The sequence below is a fragment of the Myotis nattereri genome, assembly GCF_964212035.1.
Source record: "Myotis nattereri genome assembly, chromosome: 3".
NCBI classification, from domain to species: domain Eukaryota; kingdom Metazoa; phylum Chordata; class Mammalia; order Chiroptera; family Vespertilionidae; genus Myotis; species Myotis nattereri.
Window position 1 is genome coordinate 166,104,060 of NC_138077.1, and position 16,885 is coordinate 166,120,944.

At 40.1% G+C, this 16,885-nt stretch overlaps 1 protein-coding gene across 1 annotated transcript in view; it reads right to left on the reverse strand.

Annotated features, from left to right (window-relative positions):
* The window catches only part of LRRC7 (leucine rich repeat containing 7), a 481,537-nt gene that overhangs the window by 19,467 nt on the left and 445,185 nt on the right, over nucleotides 1-16,885 (reverse strand). The window lies entirely within an intron of this gene.

Sequence of the window (16,885 nt, forward strand, 5' to 3'; positions counted from 1 at the left end):
TTTAGAGAGAGAAGAAAGGAGAGAGAGAGAGAGAGAGAGAGAGAGAGAGAGAGAGAGAGAGAGAGGAGAGAGAAACACTGATGAAAGAGAAACATCAACATCGATCACCTGCCTCCTGCATGATCCCCCATAGGAGGATCCAGCCTGCAACAGGGCATGTGCCCTGACTGGGAGTCTACCGGGGACCTTTTGGTGCCTGGGACGATGCTCAACAAACTGAGCCACACCAGCCAGGGCAGGAGCATCAGCTCTTTTGAGTAATGGCTTCTAGAATATAATTAGTGGCTCAGGGCCGTGGTCGGCAAACTGCGGCTCATGAGCCACATGTGGCTCTTTGGCCACTTGAGTGTGGTTCTTCCCCTTAGGAGTACCCTAATTAAGTTAATAACAATGTATCTACCTATATAGTTTAAGTTTAAAAAATTTGGCTCTCAAAAGAAATTTCAATCGTTGTACTGTTGATACTTGGCTCTGTTGACTAATGAGTTTGCCGACCACTGATCTAGACAAGTCTCAACTGGGCTGACTGGGCACTTCAAGTCTCTGCCACGTATCTGTTCCACGCCAGTAGGCTACCTCAGGAATGTCCTCATGGAGATGAAAGAAACACGGAAAGAGCAAGGCCTCTCGGGTTGTAGACTTAGAAGCACCATACTTGAACTTCTGCTTCATTCTATTACCCAAAGCCAGGCACATGGTCAAGTCCAGAGACAGAGGCAGAGGACACTTCAAAGTTAGATGCCCAAGGGGGTGGATGCAGAGAGGGTAAAAGATCATTCAACCCATCAGCAAGACCTATCAATTCTACCTTAGAAATACTTTCCACACCTGTCCAACACTCCTATCTTATTGCTACCACCACTTCAGTTCACCATGATCTCTCTTACCCATCACGACCTGACTGCTCCATCCAAATCTTCCTTGTCCATTCCTTCTCAGACCATTCTCAATGCAGCAACGAGAATAGACTTAAAAAGAAAACCTGCTCTGACCACTCATTTAATTAAGTCTGCCAAATGGCTTCCTATCGTTCTCAGGATAAAGGTGAAAATCCTGACTAAGGCCTGAATTGTTTTCAATTTTTAATTGAGGGGTTATTTTAAAGCAAATAGGTGAACCTGGTGAAAGGGAGAAAGAGAGTGAAGAGGGAGTGCGGGAAAGAGAGGCTTTGTAATGACTTCCATGTGAGGACAGCCTGGGACCCCTTTCTCCAACCTCATCTCCTTCCATCCTTTCTTTCACATTATGGTTGGAACACATCATAATTCCCCAACTTGTACACTGTTTCAAGCTTCTGGGTATTACTGGGACTGCTCTGTGTCCAAGTAGAGTTCTATTTTCCCTCCTTTTGGTACGGATTCAAAACCCTCTGCCTTTCTCCTTTCCTTCTTCCAGGGAAAAAGCAGAGAGGAGAAAAGCCCTGATTGGTTTGGCTCAGTGGATAGAGTGTGGGCCTGCGAACTGAAGGGTCCCAGGTTCGATTCCAGTCAAAGGCGAGAGAGAGAGAGAGAGAGAGAGAGAGAGAGAGAGAGAGAGAGAGAGAGAGGATGAGGGCGAGGATGAGGGTGAGGATGGTGGGGTCACAACATGAGGAACTGTATTTAAAGGGCCAGAAGGTTGAGAACCACTGTTCTAGTGTCTTGTACCTCAGGACCAGCGCTCAGGTTCCTCAGTGGCTTGACAACTCTTGGTTTTCCTCAGCACCACCTCTAGAGGGCATCTCACAGCAGAGCAACAGAGGACCGCGCTGCAGTTCTTCCTAAGTCTGGAAGTCTGTGCTCTCTCCTCAGACACCAACATCTGGGGGCGCTTGAGCCAGACAGAGTCCCATGGAACCAAAGTTAATCTAGAGAGGGCTGGCTGAAGGCTGCCAATAGGCATGACCTAATGCCATGTTATACTTCTTCCCCATTTTTAAGCTAGTCTTCATGCAAGTCACAAATGGTTTTTCCAAAGGTACCGGTAATGAAGTTTTACAAGCTTTACTTTTCACAAGTAATTTTGGAAAAGGGTGCATATGAGAGGTTTTTCACGGTGCTAAGGCCTGACCTGGTCTTTCTGGTTACCTAGCCTATGCGCCGCTGGGCATCAACTTACAAGTGCTCAGAAAGTTAGTCTACAAGGCCAACATGTAACATTCGAACTTTAGAGGAGAAACTTTATATGGCTTTTTAATGATGAAGGTGAATGACTGTGACAGTCTCGGCGACTGTAAATGGAGATACCAAAATAGAACTTGTCTTAAGGGAACTGCGACTGCAGTTTATGAAATATGCTTTTCTTTAAAATTCTGAAAAATCTTGGCTTTAGCTGATGCTAAGAAATTGGTTTCGAGGAAGGCCATATCTCAAGTAAAAATGGTATACTTTTTTTTTGGTTAATCCTCACCCGAGGATATTTTTTTCATTGGTTTTTAGAGAGAGAGGAAAGGAGGGGGAGAGACACAGAGAGAAACATCGATGTGAGAGAGACATGTTGATTGGTAGCCTTGTGCATGCACCCGGACCAGGGCCGGGATAGAGCCAGCAACCGAGGTAAGTGCCCTTGTCAAGAATCGAATCCAAGACCCTTCAGTCTGTGGCTGACGCTGTAACCACTGAGAAAGCTGACCAGGGCAAAAAATTGCATACTATTACAATTATAGGTCAAAACACATTGGTTAAATATTATAGAATATAGTATTTTCATGCTTTCACATAATTATGAAAGTTCAAAGTGTTTCTGGAATAAAAACTGACTCACAAAAATAACAAACACAGTCACAGATTCATTTGTTTCTGAGTGGAAACTTTTTTTTTTTTTGCCAAAAATGTGGCAAATAATATATTTTTTCATGAATCAAGTAAAGTTAATATGAAAATATATTGTGGTTTATACAAGTAGCACCACATATACACAATAGGCTGTTTACTTAGTCCTGCTGATTATTAGAAGACTCTACACATCAAGGATAAAGGTATTATTAATAGTTTTCTGTTCTATGGATCAAAAGTGTGATGACAAAATAATTTAAGATTAATTGCTGAGTGTCAAATCTTAGGCTTTGAACAATTTGCCATGGGAAAAACTGAGGAATTTATATGCAGAAGAGATGTGTCCTAGGGCCATTAGAAACTAGAAGATGGGGGAGGGGGAAGAAGGGAGAAAAAGAGGAAGGAAAATGGGAAGGAAGAAATAGGGGCATTGGCAGCTGAATATACTGCTTTGACATATGACTGGACTTTAGCCAACAAAACAATGAAATGTAAGCTTCATAAGAAACGTAAAGGAGAATTGCTTTAGACACTGAGCAAATTTGAGCCCCAAAAGATAGGGATACAAATAAAAATTCTCAGGCTGACCAAAGTCCTCTAAACATTTCACAAAAATCTTATGCATAGATGTTTAAAGGAATCCCAAACTCTCACACATTTTTAAATAATGTTAATAGCAAAATAGAAATATATATATATTTGAAATATATGTATATTTGAAATAGAAATAGATATATATATTTGTAGTTTGAGGCTGATCATCATGGGTGGTTATCTTTAGGGGGATTTGAAGGTAAAAGTTAAAATTGTGTCTGACTTTGGTTACTTTATAATTTTTTTTATTAGTAGCTCCAGTAATCCAATTATGATCTAACAATTAACCATCTCTGGGATATCTGTCTATTGCTTTCTGTTTACTTCTTGGTGAAATTCTCGAGTTTTTAAAAAAGTCTCTTTCATTTGATTTTTATATTTTCTTTTAAAAGTAAATGATCACACTCCTTCACAAACTGTATTTCCAGATTTCTTGTCTTTGGAAAAAATAAAAGAAATATTCTTTAAAGCCTGTGTTTAATATGAGACTTCAACGGGTGGTGGATATTTGGATTGCTGAGTTTTATACAGTTTTCTGATTCTGTCAGAGCCCCTAAGAGCTTTCCTCCTCAGCTTCACATACAACCTAAAATAGTAGAAACTATTGAAAACAGGAGCGGGTAACTGTAGGTGGCTCCTCCTCCCTAGCTATTCCTACAATAGTATCAGTAATCAGCTTTTTGATTATCACCCTTTAGGCTTCCTCAAAGCTCTTTCAATTGTATAATTTTTTGACACTATCTGCACCATTTAAAAATAATGAATTGAAAAATTCAGTCAAACCTTTTTTTTTGTCATTTGTGCTAAAATAAGGTTTTAAAGTGAAAAATTATTGTTTTAATTTTTAAATTTAACTTAATTTTTCCATCACCTTTTATCCCCTCTATGCCCTCTACCACCTCCACCCCTACTCCTCCATCCCCGCAATCACCGCACTGTGGACCATGTCCATGAGTTCTCCCTTTTTCTTTTTTGCTCAATCTCTCCACCCCGCCAGCCTCCCCCCTCCCAAGCTGTCTGCTCTCTATTTATGAGTCTGTCTCTATTTTGCCTAGTAGTTGTTTGTTTTGTTGTAAACTATATTCAGTCAAATTAAGATTATTTTAGATTTAATACGGTTTTATTTAATGCTAACACATTGTACCTCATACAGTAATCCTAAACAGTTATTATTTACTTACTGTTTATTCTAACTCTGGATTTATCTTTACGTATATAGAATCTGGTTACTGACCCTATACACCACTAGACATAAACTTTATCTTTATATTCATATGTGTGTGTATATATATATATGTATATATATATATATATATATATTCTCTCTCTCTCTCTCTCTCTCTCTCTCTCTCTCTCTCTCTCTCTCTCTCTCCTTTTTACAATAACTCATTCTAAATTCTAATCTACTAGTGTAACTTCCCAGCATAGTTCTAGGACCTTCAGGTAACTTGATGTCCAAGTCTTTCCTGGGAATCTATTCTCATCTGAATGTGCCTCTTCCTCAACTTATCCAAATGATACTAGGGAGGGTTTAAGTTTGAATTTACAGAACTTAAGAGTTCTCATGATTTCTTTACACACCCAAAAGAGAAAAATGACCCAAGAAAAGTGTTTTGCAGCTACTTGGTTTTCTTTTTTACTTCTTTTAGATTCCTCATATCTGTTTTTATGTTGCTTTATTTTTCATCTAAAGGTGTTCACTCCAAACTCCCCTGTTCCTTCTGATAAATGTCTAATATGCTAAGTGTCCGATTGTCCATTTGGCCATTCAACCAATCAAAGTGTAATATGCTAATGATATGTATGCTAAGGGTGTTCAACTGCTCGCTATGATGTGCACTGACCACTGGGCGCAGACACTGTGACTGGTAGGTTAGCTTGCTGCTGGGGTCTGGCCAATCAGGACTGAGCAAGATGGACCGGAAACGCCCTGGAGCCCTTCTGTGGTCCCTCCCCAGCTGGCCAACCTCCCATGTCCCTCCCTGGCCTCGATCATGCACCGGTGGGGTCCTTCAGCCTGGCCTGCACCCTCTTGCAATCTGGGACCCCTTGAGGGATGTCAAAGAGCTGGTTTTGGCCCAACAGCGAACGACCGGTCACTATGATGTGCACTGACCACGGGGAAGACGCTCAATGCAGTAGCTGCCCCCAGTGGTCAGTGCGCCCCCACAGGGGGAGTGCCGCTCAGCCAGAAGCTAGGCTCATGGCTGGCAAGCACAGCAGAGGTGGCAGGAGCCTCTCCCGCCTCCGCGGCAGCGCTAAGGATGTCTGACTGCCGGCTTAGGCCCACTCCCTGTGGGGAATGGGCCTAAGCCGGCAGTCGGACATCCCCCGAGGGCTCTCAGACTGCGAGAGGGCACAGGCTGGGCTGAGGGAACGCCTCCCCCCCACCCCCAGTGCACAAATTTTATGTACTAAGCCTCTAGTTTTTAAAATAATTTCCTTTAGTTAAAAAAGAACAAAGGATTTGGTTCAGTTAGTGATTACTATCTCTTAGAGAAACTTGGACTCTGTAGAATATAGCAGTCTTTTCTTAAAAAGAAAAAAATTTAATCAGAAAAATTACAAGAATTTAATAGCAAATTTATTTATTTATTTATTAGACGAGATCGGGCGCGTTCAGGGTGGTATGGCCGTAGACGCTGGAGCCGGCCTCCGGGAGCCTCAAATTTATTTATTTATTTATTAAATCCTCACTCAAGGATATTTTTCCACTGATTTTTAGGAGAGTGGAAGGGTGGGGGAGACACACAGCGAGAGAAACATCAATGTGAGAGAGAAACATGGATTGGTTGCCTCCTGCACAAGCCCCGACCAGGGCTGGGGATTGAGCCTGCAACTGAAGTACATGCCCTTGACCGGAATCGAACCCAGAACCCTTCAGTCTGAGGGTTGATGCTCTATTCACTGAGCCAAACCAGTTAGGGCTAAAAGCATATTTAAAACAATTCTGACATAGTCTCACTGAAGCATCTTTTGCTTTGGCGATCCCTCTTGGTTTCATGCCATTGTTGAAAGCTCTCAGGCTCGAGGGCAGTACTTCTCATAGACAGAAGCAAATCAGAATCCCTGGTACTAAAGTAATTTAGTCTGAAAGATGGAAAAAATCTATTGTTTTGGTAATACTGTTATGGACACTTTTGGTGACCTGCCAGATTCCCTTTATCAGACTGCTGCTCTCATCCTGCAGGTGCTGCCCACAGCACACATCTGACACTTCTCTTGAAAATTACCCTCAGCCTGGAGTCTCCTTGTTGGGAAATGCTTGGCAGGCTGTACCCTCCTGGCTGGGAGTGGCTCGCAGCCAATGGCCGACTGATACCATGGCACAAAAGGTGAGAAGATGCTGTAGTACCAGCGTGCTCAAGAGCACTCTGTATGATCAAGCTTCCACTCAACCGACATCTTGGCTTGGTTTCTTCCTCTGCCCTATCTTACTTCCCTCAGTCCCTTAGAGATTTCACTGGACAGCCATTTCAGTTAACCACTTGCACAAAATGTCCCTATTTAGGGAAACTAACTTTAGACAAATAAAAACTGCAAAATTAAAGCTTTGCAGCATCATCTTGCTAGTAGAAATATGTAGATTCTATATTTTGCCTACCAGTGATTTTTGGAAGCCAGAGTCAGGAGATAAAATGCATTTCCCGCCTCCCCTAACATAGAACAACTTTGGGGGCAGAAAGGGAAAAAAATTGAATCGTATTTTTATTACATACTTTATATTATTGAGACATATCCTAAATGTTATCTGGGTAAATTAAAAAAGCTAAAAATTATTGCCACGACAGGCAGACATCTAGCAGCTATTACTTCTTTTTTTTAAAAAAAATAAATATATTTTTATTGATTTCAGAGAGGAAGGGAGAGGGAAAGAGAGAGAGAAACATCAACGATGAGAGAGAATCATTGATGGGCTGTCTCCTGCAAGCCCCCTATAGGGGACTGAGCCCACCACCCGGCCATGTGCCCCTGACTGGAATCAAACCCAGGACCCTTCAGTCTGCAGGTCAATGCTCTATCCACCATGCCAAACCAGCTAGAGCAGCTATTACTTCTTATTTATCTTTTTGTTTTGTTTTAGTTCTATTAATTTGGGGTTTCCCAAGAATCCTAGTTGGTTATAACCTTTTCAAGCAAGAAATTAGAAATACCATGAGGTCCCTGACATGCCATTTAAAACATGTGGTAGTGCCTGACCTATTAAACAGGAGGTCACAGTTTGATTTCCTGTCAGGGCACTTGCTCGAGTTGCAAGCTTGATGATTGGTAGGGGGCATGCAGGAGGCAGCCAGTCAATTATTCTCTCTCATCATTGATGTTTCTATCTCTCTCTCCCTTCTTCTCTGAGGTCAATAAATATATATTTAAAAAATACAAACATGTGGAGGCAACTTTTTAAATGGAATATGAAAGATTTTACACACTTACAAAAGATTTATTTGACTCACAGGAATTAACTTTCTCTCATTGGGCAGGGCAGGCTGAGGGACCCCACTGGTGCATGAAGCTGTGCACCGGGCCTCTAGTACGCATATAAGATCTTTGGTTAATCTCTTCCCACCCTCCTTCGCTCCTGCCTTGAGCATCTGCCCCCTGGTGGTCAGTATGTGTCATAGCTACCGGCTGGTTGGCTGGTCGGTTGGTCACTTAGGCTTTTATATATATATAGATTACTGAATGAAAATGTTCCAGTAAATGGTATTTAAAATGGTATTTTTTTAATCACCTTATTTTTTCATATGAATGCCCCAGTGATATTATCCTAAAAAACCATGACTGTGTTGTTGTATTTTATTATATTATTTCATAAGCTGAAATCCATGTCTTCCTTATATTATAATGTCTAGACACCAACATTTCCAATTGGCTAAAGCAACGGTTGCCAACCTTTCAGACATCATGGACCACCAGTGATCCCCAGACCATTGGTTGGCGACCGCTGGGCTAAAGCATACTGCCATGACTTTTTAAAAAGCTTCTTTTAAGTGGTGATTCCTTTAGGAATCCTATTAAGAGGAGACTGTGAAGACTACATTTCTCTCAATGTTTCTGAATAGAAGACTCAGGATGTTTTTTCTCAACATACAAGACAAAGACAGAATAGGCAAAAAATTTATTTTTTATTTTTTAAAAATCTCACTTTTACTGTCCTCAAACAAGTAAGTGGCATTGTGAACCCCACATTGCAATGCAATTAAGATGCAGCTGAAATAATCAATTGTGTTGTAAAATAATTTATGCTGGATATTTGTTAAATATTCAGTTTTACATATCAAAAACACCTATTTCAGTCCCTTCCTAAGTTTAGTCCAAAATGCTGTATATAAACAGTATTATATTTATCCCTTGATCCTTAATGTTACTTTCATATAAAGCATAGAATCTCCAAATTACTTTGTATTATGTATTCACTTGAAGTAGAATTAAGGATGGGGCAGGTGTATAACATATCATAAAATGAATTTATATATGTCTATATACATATATATATATAAAATATATCATATTTGTCTAATAGTGGTACAAAATGAAGGAAATGGGTTTATGGAGTTTAATATTTATGCTGTAAATATAAATCATAGGCTGTGTAGAGTTCTAGATAAATGTGTTTGCTAATCTTGATTTTTATACCCATGGAGAATACATGACAGGAAATAGACATATGCTATATCTATTTTCATAAGCATATCTTTTGCAACCTTTTGTTTATGATTCATCTAATGTCATGAGTCTGAACAAACCTGGAAAATTATTCTTGTGCATTTTCGAATTTGCCACTGCCAAGATGCCTCTGGGCATTGCTATCCCCAAGTAAAGGTATCAAATAAATGCTTTGATTTTGTACTTCTAATCTTTCTTCTCTTCTTAACATAATAATCCTAAATAATAAAACCCTAATATGCAAATCGACTGAACGGCGGAACAACTGGCAGAATAACTGGTTGCTATGACGTGCACTGACCACCAGCTAACTCCTGCATTGAGTGTCTGCCCCCTGAGAGGGAGGCGACGGCAGCGGTGATCAGGGGGTGGGGCCGGCCAGCAGGTGGTGACAGGCTGCCAGTCAATGCGGGTGCCAGTGGGGTCCCTGATCGCTCCGCCCGCTGGTCTCCCCATGGATGGCCCTGATTGCTGGCCAGGCCTAGGGACCCTACCCTATGTATTGGGAACAGTCTCTTAGTTTTAAAAATTAAAACCTGGCAAGGCTACTCTAACACTACAAAACCAGGATGATACAGCAATGACATGCATGGACTCTATTTTGCACATTTTGTGCTCAGCCCTGATTCTGACACTTATAACTATGTGACAAAGCCAATTACTTAACTTCTTTCTGCTTCAGTTTTTCCACCCATAAGATGGGGAAAATGGTACTACTATCTCAGAAGGGTCATGTTATGTACTACTTTTTATAATCAGGGCAAAAAATGTAGCTGCCCATACAACAACAAGATGCCTTTCACCTGTATGAAAAGTATGGTCACTGGTGCATGCAGTGCTCTGGATTGCAAGAGGGATGTCCGACTGCTGGTTTAGGCCCAACATCCCCCAAGGGGTCCCAGATTGCGAGAGGACACAGGCCGAGCCGAAGAGCCCCCCCCCCCCCACCCATGCACAAATTCTTTGCACTGGGCCTCTACTAAAATTCTAACATAATTTTATTTGATGAAATATGCATCTCAACACAGAAAAATGTCCTATTTTTTTTCTAGGGGTGGAAGGTGGGATGTAAAGAACAGGGACTTAAATCCTTTGCTGGCCTTTTGGCATCTGGAGTCACTCTTTTGGAAGTTATGTCAAATAAGATATTCCAGAATATTTATTTATTGGTTTATTGGCGATTATATTTTATGTTTGCCATGCCTACAGGATTCTTCCTTGGCTTGGAATTTTACTTGTACATTGGCAAATTAAGACCTGAAAAAGAGCATGAATTTGTTTCTTCCATTATTTCTGCATCTACATGTAGATTGCCCAAATCAGTGGAAGTACAGGTTGGCTCTCTAAGCATCTTCTGGGTATGAGTGTTTATGATCACACTGGAGAATAAGTGATTCTTTGACCCCAATGCCAAAGTATGTATATTTCCTGCTATCAAGTGTTTCAGGCTATCTATAATATAGTTTTCATTTTGATCCTATGACTAGATAACTGTTCATAGACTGTTCAGTGCTATACATTTAGAGTATATAGAGGAAGGGGGGGAGGACTTTGACTTTTCTTTAATATATTTAAACTCTAGGAGCTTAGTCCTACCTCCTCAAACGAGGCAGGGAGGGATATCAGTCCCTGAATGAAGAACTATGTGAACACATCATTAAAAATTCATTAATTTGAAGAGTCTTGGGCTGCTTTAGGTTGTTTCTAACAGCTTCCAATTAACCAATACAATATGAAAATTGTATTGGTAAATTACTGGCATTTTGCAATCATGAATTATTATTTTATGAACATTTAAATACAGCAAAGATTACTGTGCTTTGTTCCATTAGCATAATCACCACTGTAATGATACCTTAGTCCAAAAGTTTTATAATTCCTAGCAATCCACTGTGTACAGTATGCTTCCAATTACCTAGAGAATACATGCCAACTTCCAAGGACTTGTTGAAGCAAATATCTTGACTACGACTAATTAGAGGACTCTGTAATACTTTTAATATTAGAATATCATGTTAGTCTCAACTCAATAGGGTATACATTTGTCATGTGGTTCTTCTGTTAAGTGGCATTTGCAGATAGAGGCATGAATCATAGTGCGTATTAATGGAAAAGGGTTTGGAGTCAGATCAATTTGGGTTCAAATCTTGTCTGATCAGCTAAATCATCTTGCACAACTTAATTAACCCCTCTGGGCTTCAGAAAAAGGAAGAATAATAACACTCAACTAACACAAGTTGTTATGAGGATCAGATAACTTCATGTATATGAAGAACCTAATTAGTAGACACTTAATAAAAGGTTATTATTTTTATTACTTTGATTGCTATCATCATATTTGTTGGATCAAAATCTTTCACCTCTCTTTAGTAGCTTGCTATCTCGACAGCAATGCTTCTCCATAATAATAAACCTCACCATGGCTTCCATTCACTTTAGTGGGAGGGCAGAGGCAAGCATTAGGGAGGGCCAGTTTTAACCAGTTTTCTCTTTCCAAGTCAAAATAATGAATTCCATGATGAGTGAATTGGGTTGTTCAACTACTAAACATTGTTTTGACAATGATATGAACTACAGGACTAATTGTGCTTCATCCCTTTAACCGGAGGAGACAATACTTGGCTAGTACTACTTTGGGTTCTTTAAGAGAAGTTAGGTTTGCAAGATCAGGTGCTGTTCTAAAGCTCTCAGTCGGGCTCAAAACAGTGCCCGTATAGGCTTAATCCTGAATTCTCCCTAAAGCCTCAGTTAACTTCTGGGCTGTCCCAAAGGTTTTTCTACAAGAATCTTAATGCTACTACAGAATATAAATTGGGAGTTCTGCCAGATTGAACAACACAGCTCACTTTTGCTGTGGTCCCACACTCCCCGCCTTTTGGGATGACAACTTCATGCTTTCCTTATTTGGCTGTATGCCAGGCAGTCATTTGTGTGCCATCTCACAATGACCCTCGGCATTGGGCTGAAACAGTGGTTTCCATCAATCATAATGTAGATAATGGAACAAATCTATTTGGCTACATTAGTAGAGAAAGTTCTAATGCCTCTAAGAAATTCAGATATCATGGATACTTAGATTTTGAGTGGCATTACAAAACATTCAAACATTCGTGAACAGTAAGTAAAATAACATAGCTGCTTCTGGGGATATTTCTAATCCATGACTTGTTTATTGGAAGGGAGTATGGCTCATATTGAATTTAAACTTTTGTGTGACTAGGACTTCTTACAAAGGATCCACCCCTCGGTCAGGTAGTATCTGTTGAATTTAAACATCTGTTTAATTTGTTTCTCTCATTCTCAGCTGTAAATTAGCCAACTCCTGAAAAAACAATGTTTTTGTGTTTTTTTTTCAGAGAGAGATATTTTTAAAGTTCATTTTCTTACTGCTTGGTATATTCTTTTTTTTTTAATGTTCCTACGGATTTTAGAGAGAGAGTAAGGGAGAGGGAGAGAGAGAAACACCAATGTGTGAGAGAAACACTGATTATTTGCCTCCACCTTGACCAGGGATCAAAACCTCAATCCAGGTATTTGCCCTGACCAGGAATTGAACCAACTGAACCACACTGGCCAGGGCAATCCTCTGAACACTTTGAAGTAAGTATCTACTATGTGTTTGGCATGACATCAAAGTAGTCAATAAATTAAGAGCAGTTTTGAGAGTCTTCTGTTGATTTGGAACTTTTAATGACCAATTTTGCAATAATAGAGATTCACTTTTCAGATTGTGAAGTGTTTTAGAGAGTAATCAGGAAAAGCAAAGTGCTTTTGAGGGAAAATATTTCAATGGACACATTATACAATTCAAGCTCTATATGTGTTACATTTAACTAAAAGAGCAAATTATAAAATTATCGAAATAGTTCAGTCTCACTAGAGTCATCAAAATGTTACAAATGAGAAACTAAAGTAATAGTTATAAAGTGTTCAGACTCCTCATAATGGAGAATTACAGGCAATTATTTGAAAGCCTCACATCTACTGTTTCCTTCAGTTGAAAATAACAGTAGAAAGGTAATAGTATTTAGACATCTTGACAATTTAGCAATCTGTTCATCCTTAATTTAAAAATATTTATTACCTTGTGACTTCTAACACTGTATTGAAAGATGTTTATGCTGGTGCGAAAGGAAGAGAAAAACATGTCCTTTTACTTTCAACTATCTTAAGAATGACAAGGTTACTAACTTTTCATTGAAAGAACTCATGGAGGACATGTAAAACCAAAGATCAAAAGAGGGGTTAAGAAGAGGAAGATAATTATTTGAGGCTTTTAAAAATACTGTTATGTTTCTAATAATTTTGAACTTTCATACTTTTTATCTTAAGATATATATATATATATTTAAAAATATTTTTTATTGTTGATAGTATTATAGATATCTTCCATTCTCCCCCTTTTCCTCCTTCTCCTAGTAGACCCTATCCATCTCCTTTAAGGTATATTAATAATTTATTAAAATTCAGTAAACAGGTGGTCCTACTAAACCAGGGGTGGGCAACCCCTGGCACGCATGCCAAATATGGCACGCCAGTAACTTTTGCTGGCACGTGAAACCCTTTCCTATAATCTTCCATTTACAATTTTTTTCTTAATATCGACTTTTTTATTTTTCAGATAAATTCAGTGTAGGTGCATCTTAGATAAATAAATAATTTTACATAACAAGTTATCTTAACCCCTAGAGTGCCAGGGAGCGTGATCGTGCTCCTGACTTTTGCCAAAAGTGCCGGGAGTGCTATCAAAGCTTCGAAATGGCGTCCAGTTCTAAGTCTGCTTTTATTAGTGATGATGATATTGCTAAATATGTCAATGTAGTAAAGGTTTCCTTAAGTTTTTGAATATGTAACTTCATTTACTTGCGATTCATAATTTTTTTCCTAGACTGCTGTAAAATCAGCAAAAATGCCTTGGCAATTTTAGCATAGCTCCTAGGGTATTGGTTGGCAATCAAAGGGTTAAAGACCATAGACATGGATTGACGAAAGAGGGGAAGAGCAATTTCTATGCCTCTGCCTTAACTCTCCCTGCCTTACTAGATCCGACCAGTGTTTTGGTTTCATCCATATATGCTTGTGAATCTTTGTTCTCAGTGATGAATTTTGTTAAGTCTCGTAATAGGAGTAGCCTGACGGATGAAAGTAGTAGCTCGTGCATATCTCTGAAGGTCACGAAATATAAACCTGATGTAAAATCTCTGTCATCAGTGATGCAGCAGCACAAGTCCCACTGGTAATATCAGACGGAGTCATAAAGGTTTCTGTTGGACTATCAGTGTATATGTATACATTAAAAAATAAATGTATTTTTCATCATCACACACTGTGTTTTTGTCGCTCGAATGAATTTTATTATGTCTTCAAGTTCTTCACATATGTACACCTTAAGAGCTATCAAGTAGGCGTAACATGTTCTCAAAAAATTAGGGTTGGCACGCAGAAGAATTTTGAGTCAGAGATTTTGCTGGTTTTGGCACACACTCACAAAAAGTTTGCCCACCCCTGTACTAAACCATGAGTATTTAAAATCTATCAAGTTGATGGTTTTCCTCAACAGCATTCCAAAATAAAAATGCTCAGCACAGACTTTTGTAACTGACATTCCCCTAAATATTTAGGGCTGCCTCATACACATTCTTATACATAAACTAGAGGCCCAGTGCTCATATTTGTGCACTGTTGGGGTTCCTCGGCCTGGCCTGCGCCCTCTTGCAATCCAGGACCAGGGGATGTCAGATAGCCGATTTTGGCCCAATCCTGCAGGCCTGATCCAGACTGGAGGGAGCCCAATCCTGTGCATTGAGCATCTGTCCCCTGGTGGTCAGTGTGTGTCATAGCAACTGGTCCACTGGTTGTTCGGTCATTCTGTCACTTAGGCTTTTATATATATAGACTAGAGGCCCAGTGCACAAATTTGTGCATGGGTGGGGGCCAACTGACCGACCCCAATTGGGGCTGATTGGGCCAGCCCAGCCAGGGGGAGGGGCTGTGGGCAATTGGCAAGCCTGCCCCACCCTCGATTGGAGTTGGGGGGCTGATTGGGGGTGGGGCTGGCTGGGGGGAGGGGCTGCGGGGGACTGGCTGGGGGGAGGGGCCATGGGTGGTTGGCCGGCTGGCCCCATCCCTGGTCAAACTCCTGGTTGAATTTCCAGTCAAATTTCCAGACAAGGGGACAATTTGCATATTAGCCTTTTATTATATAGGATAGCTGCTCCAACCAGCTGACCAAAGGAGCGCCCATCTATGGCCACTGAGGATTTCCTTCTAGTCTCTTCCATCCTAATGTATATAGTGTCTTCCTTTGGTCCAACCTCTTCCTCCCCCTCTTTTTTTTCCTCCAGAAAAGAAAGGAAGGACATAAAGAATGGTAGAGCCAGGCCAGTGTGGCTCAGTAGTTGAGCATTGACCCATAAACCAGGAGGTCATGGTTTGATTCCTGGTCAGGGCATGTGCCTGGGTTGCAGACTCGATCGCCACCGGGGGGCATGCAGGAAGCAGTCAATCAATGATTTTCTATCATCATTGATGTTCTCTCTCTCTCTCTCTCTCTCTCTCTCTCTCTCTCTCTCTCTCTCTCTCTCTCTCATCTTCCTCCCTGAACTCAATTAAAAATATTTAAAAAAGAATGGTAGGAAGCAAGATTGGGAAGAAGTGGAGGAAAATAAGGGATTAAGAGCCCTGTTTAAGGCTACAGAAATCTCCAGAGTAAGGACATCAGAGATTTTTCAGAAGTAGGTCTTATGATCAGAAATTGATGTGTGGGTTATTTTTTTAAAAATATATTTTATAGATTTTTTTTTTTTTTTTTTTTTTTTTTTTAGAGAGAGGAAGGGAGAGGGATAGAGAGTTAGAAACATCGATGAGAGAGAAACATCACTCAGCTGCCTCCTGCACACCCCCCACTGGGGATGTGCCTGCAACCAAGGTACATGCCCTTGGCCGGAACTGAACCTGGGACCCTTGAGTCTGCAGGCTGACGCTCTATCCACTGAGCAAAACTGGTTAGGGCTCGTGGGTTATTTTTTTAAATGCTGAGTAGAAAGGATCTGTACCAGGTTGTAACTTATAAGTAGATAGAGAGCCTGTGGAAGTTGTATTCACATTTAATTTCTGGCTTTCTTCATCACCCTAAAGTTTTCTGATGCCACTTAATGCAATTAAATTTGATTAGGTCAAAGGCAAATAGTTTCAATTATCATCAAATTATAATTACTAATTGATTCAAAGCTGAGAGTATTAAACAATGATGGTAGCAGGACAGGTTATGTGGCTTACGATAAACATTTTAAAATAAAATGTCCGGTGGTCCACCATGGGACCAGACAGGCCAGATGTGAGCATGGGCAGCACGTCGGATGTTCAGGCAATGACTGTGGTTAGCATGGGGGGTGGTGGCCAAACTTTACCTGTGGTTTGACAAACAGGGGTAAGCACCAGAGGAGGACCAGATTCCTCTGCCATGCTAACTCTGATTTTCTCACAGAATTTTTATTTTCTGTGGTTTAAAGTTCTATGATTCTATTAGTGAAATACTTTACAAACATGATGAATTAAAGAGATGTCAGTCAACTGGCCCTGGCATTGAATCATAATTTAATTATTCTGTTCCTACGAGAAAACATCTTCTTAAGTAAGTGGCTTACAAATAAATATTTGGACACAACTGATTAGAAATTTCCTGAATAACTTTCTTTATAAATATATACAATTGTGAACAAAACAAAAGGCAAAAACAAGTTTCCTTTCTAAGAGAATGCTTGCATTAATGTATTTTTATCCTTAGGATTTGTCAAGCACTGCAGTGAATTCTTTTTCCCAGGGTTGAAAAAGTTTCTAATTGGCTTTATAGTTAGCTAGCTTATTAAAGCACA